Source organism: Callospermophilus lateralis, chromosome 3, assembly GCF_048772815.1.
Source record: "Callospermophilus lateralis isolate mCalLat2 chromosome 3, mCalLat2.hap1, whole genome shotgun sequence".
Lineage (NCBI taxonomy): Eukaryota > Metazoa > Chordata > Mammalia > Rodentia > Sciuridae > Callospermophilus > Callospermophilus lateralis.
In genome coordinates this window covers 65921335-65926302 of record NC_135307.1, presented here as the reverse complement: position 1 = coordinate 65926302, position 4968 = coordinate 65921335, and the positions used below count along the sequence as shown (strand labels likewise).

At 42.2% G+C, this 4968-nt stretch overlaps 1 pseudogene; it reads right to left on the bottom strand.

Moving 5' to 3' along the window:
• Nucleotides 1–3338: 3338 nt before the first annotated feature.
• Nucleotides 3339–4313, bottom strand: LOC143393831 (large ribosomal subunit protein uL13-like; annotated as a pseudogene).
• Between the last annotated feature and the right edge of the window lie 655 nt (nucleotides 4314–4968).

Below are 4968 nucleotides of genomic sequence, written 5' to 3'. Positions count from 1 at the left end.
TCACTCCAGTATGGGGCCTGCTTTTCTAATAACCCCAGATGTGCAATTTCATCCTCTCTTTTAATGTTTCCTGATTCTTCTTAAACAACTAGTGCACTCAGCTTAAAACCCCATAAAACTTTCTTTCAACCTTTTTCCTCATAAATTATGGTTTTCTCCTACCAATTGTACTAAATGTCTTGAATCTGTGCTCCTTCCCTCTACTTCCTTGTCCTAACATTGACTCCTTGCCTATTGCAATCTGATTTCTGTAGCTGCTAAATCTGCATTCCCAGAGATCAGTAATTACCCACTGTGCACCAACTCCAGTGGCCTCCTCACATTCCTCTTCCACTTGTCTGTAGCATGTGATATGCTTGTCCACTCCCTTGCTAAAATTCTCCTTATTGCCTTTTTCTTTACCTGCAGGCTTTACCCCTCTGCTGTTCATCACCTTCCTTGTCCATCCTTTTAAATGCTGGTGCCCTCCATTCTTAGCTGCTTCTGATTGCTCTGAATTTTCCTCACTGGATACATCTCAGAATCACATAGGGAGCTCTTTAAAAATACAAACCCAGGCTGAGCCAGGTGGTGCATCTCTGTTAATCCCAGCAATTACAGAATCGCTGAGATTCTGAGGCTGAGACAGGACTATTGTAAATTCAAAGCCAGCCTCAGTAGCTTAGCAAGGCCCTAAGCAACTTAGTGAGATTCTGTCTCGAAAAAAAAAATAAAAATGGCTGGGGATGTAGCTCAGTGGCAATGTGCCCCTGGGTTCCATCCCCTGGACCAAAACAGAACAACAACAACAACAACAAAATCCAGATTAAATTCCATTAAATCTGATTAGATACATACCAATTAAATCTGATTTCTAGCCCCACTTAGAAATCAGATGTAACCCATCTGGGTTTCGATCCTGGCATCTATTTTGTAAATTGCTCCTCAGGTGATTTTTGAGTCCCACTAGGATTGAGAACCACAACTCGGGATTATTTGCTTTTATCTTCAGTTTTTACCTCATTCTTGACATATAGATCCAAATTTTCTGTTCTTTGCTGAGCATCTCAGCTTGAGGACTTCATAATACCTCACTGTCTATGTGAGGTATAAAATCACACTCATCATGTTCCCAATTCGGAGAATCTCTCTGTTTATAAGGCCACCCTTTTCCCACGTTCCCATATTGGAGACCTGGAAGTCATCCTTAAACATCCCTTGTGCTTTGTCCTCAATTCATTTACTTGCCATATCCTATAGCTTTTGTTGCTGACCTGTGTCAGATACATTCTCCTTACCACCAATCAATGTCCTATAATAGGACTTATTAAAACAACTTCTTTCCTGGCCTCCCGGCCTCTGCTCTTTCCTCTTCATTCCATTTTCCATGTGCTCATAGAGAGATCTTTGTGGAACACAGATCTGATGACACCCACTCAATCACTATCAAAGGCTTTCTCTTACCCAAGAATAGAGTCCAAATTACTTGGTGAGGCCATATAATTTGACTCCAGTTCTCTAAAATGATTCTCCTCTATCTCAGATTCCTATCCATATCATGTTCCTCAAAATGCAACTCTCTAATTGTGCTGTTCTCCAAGCAAGCATTCCTTCTTGTCTTTGCTTATGCTATTATCTCTGTCTAGGATTGATTCTGCTCAGATAGCTTAAATGGAATAATTACAGAGATATGCTCCTGGTAAAGGGAAAACACAAGAGTGGTTGGTGTATCTAGAGACGAGCAAAGTGAGAGCACTTACTTTCCCTAGGCCCAGAGGGCCAAGAGGATGACAATTTTCAAAGCTCAGTGAAAGCTGAACCACAGGAAAAGGGAGCCGTCAAGGTAGGATGAGCTGTTCGTAGAGAGGATTATAGCCACTGCCAGAACCACAGGGAGGAAAACAAGATGGGTCAGTGAAAAAATAACCTCTCTCTCTTCCCCGGCCCTCTCTTCTCCAATGTCTTTATTTGGCCAAACTCAATCAGAAGCTTAACCACCAGGGATGGTCAGGTGAGGCAGTTTTTTGGTTACAAAGCAGACAGAGAGAGAATGAATGGGTGAGGGAGGGTGAAATTAAGTGAAGGATAACCACAGAATCTTCTTTTATGTATAGTAAAGGCCCTTTTATTCTTTAGGACACAGTTCAAATGTCGCCTTTCATGTGAAGTCTTCTTCTGTTTTTCTGCCCCAAGACTCATTTATCTATTTATTTTTAATTATGTTACAGCTGTCTGGTTTTGCTTATAGAAATTTTTTATTTCAAGAAATTATTATCCAGAATAAGCAGCATGCTTATTTTTTAGTTGTAGATGGACACAATTCCTTCCTTCCTCCCTCCCTCCCTCCCTTCCTTCCTTCCTTCCTTCCTTCCTTCCTTCCTTCCTTTCACTGAGGATCAAACCCAGGGCTCATACCTGCAAGGCAAACGTTTCACCTCTGAGCTACAGCCTCAGCCCCCTGGACTCAGTTATTATTTCATGCCTCTATACCCCTTTAGCCATTGTTATGTCTTCATTTTTGCATCTATCATACTGACTTATGACACAATTGTTTATGTAGCTGTATCCATCTCTTGCATCACATTTTGTGCTTCTGAAGGAAAGGGATAGTGCTTCATTTAGTGCAGTGTCTTGCAGGTAACAGGCACTCATAACTTGGTGGAATTTAATTGCATTTTCATATTATCACCTTCACCTTTGTCGAGGAGATTCATACATACTTGTAAACCAGAGACCTTACTTTTTTTTTTTTTTTTCTTATTTAACATTCCTGCTTTTCATAATAGTTTCTTTTTGGTCCTGCTTCTGCTTCTTGCTTTTTTATTTTCCTTCTCCTTACCTACATTTCTTAGGTTAGATTCTTTTTTCTTCAAAAAATAATTTATTTGCTTTTGATCACAAAACAGAGGGAAGGAAAGGGGACTGGTCACATTTTCCAGTCTTTGCACCTCTAAAACTTAGCCCACTTCAGAAGGTGCTCTCCCATTCTGTCAGCTACAGAGTATAGGGTGGCCACACGGTTAAGACAGCTGGATGCCCCTGTAGTCAGGGAGATCCCCCTTTAGTGTCCCAGTTCATTTTTTTTGAATACTGCAAGTAACTGATGGTTCTATCAGTTTTTTTTAATTAATGAATAAGCAGGTCATAAATTCTGACCATACAACTCTTAGAAACCTTCCAGAAAGATCTTCTGAAACAGGAGCAGAGACCAAGGCTTAGGCCCTTCTCTGCCTCAGCTTTCCAGGTCCCGGGCTGCCTGTGGCACCCAGAGAGCTGCCCTGGGTCCCCCATATCCCAGGGTGGCGATGGAAGAAGGGCAAACCAGGGCACACATGAGGCATAAATAGTCTTTATTGGGCTCAGACCAGGAGTCCATGGGTCCTGAGGACCTCTGTGATCTTGTTAATTTTCTTCTCCACATTCTTTTATGCCTGTTTTCATAGCCTCATAAGCTGTTTTTAATTCCAGTAATGGATCTTAGCGTTCTCCTTTCTCTTCTCCTCCTCTCACTACCTGGTACTTCCAGCCGACCTCATGAGCCAGGCACCCCAGGTAGGCAAACTTTCTTGTTGGCTTCAGTTGCACAACCTTCAGGGCAGCAGGAACCACCATCCGCTTTTTCTTGTGGTAGGGTGGTGGAATCCCATCAAACACTTTCAGGTAGTCCAGGGCATCCTGGCCTCGCTCGGTCTTGTGGTGTTGTAGGCAAGGCACCGAAGATAGCAGGAAACAGTTTTATTTGGCTGCAGCCAGGTTCAGAGGGTACAGCTTTTGCTGTAATCAATCAATCCCCTAAACCCCGAGTTCAGGGAGTTTCAGAGTTTTATACCCAGTGTATAAGGGGAGGGGCTCAGAAGTTCACAGTCTGCAGAAGTTCACATAAAAGCAGCTTTTGCTTTCACTGTTCTGGGCAAGTTAACCCTTCAAGGACAACACCTGAGAAGAGGAGAGCTTCTTCTCTCCTTTCTTTCCTCCCCCTGCCCGCTGTTACCATGGGCCCATTTGTAACTTATCTTAAAAAATGTAGACATCCCTGTGAAGCCCAGCTCAAGGCCAGAGGCCTTGTTTGCACATTTCTTCAAAGTACTATACTGATACGTTTGTGAAAAACTAGTAAGGGGGTGTCCAGCACCTGGAGTGCTGGTATCTTCTCATCCAGTGGCCAAGTAAACAGGGTGACACAAAAATAGGAAGTTTATCTACAATGGACTCTTTTGCTGACAGTCCTAAAATTAGCTATGGTGAAGAGGGCTTTTCTGTGGAGAAAGGGGGTGCCACTTCAGTGGGGCAGCATGCCTTAAGTGGTACGGGCCACAGGATGGGTTGGTATTCATCCTCTTGCAGAGGGAGGCCAGGTACTTCAGCTTGTTTCTGTAGAAATTTCCAGATATGTTGACGTCCTCACAGCGCACAACCAATCACCTTGTGGCCCAGTTTTACCTGTTTGGCCACAATGGCCAACAGGTGGCCCAGGAGATGGCCTCAGCCATTCAGTACCAGGACCTGCCCCTCCACCTTCTTCAGCAGTCACCTGGGACAGTTAGATTCTTAACGGCAGCTCCCCAACAAATTTTGGAGGAATACTGCTCTCTCTGATCCTGGCAAAGGGCTAAAATTTTCTTGCTTTTTTCTATAATCTATAAAAATAGTTTTTCTTTAACTTATGCATGAAGAAAGCTTAAAAATGAAGCCATAGACCAAATTTTTCATTTTTCATTGGACTTTAAACTCTTCTGAATAGAAGTTATGCTTGGCTTAATATGTTTTGCATATAGAAAAGTCTTGTCTGCTGTTCCTATTCTTTATAAACACCAATAGCAAATGCAGCTAACATTTTTGCTTTGCAAACATTATTCTATATTGCTGGTTTGGATGCACATTTGAGATTTTTATATGAAAAGGACTGTTTTTAAACCCAATGAAAGTTTCATTTTTTACATTTGTGGTGTTGATAATAATGGAAATAATGGGAAAGATTATAATTCCATA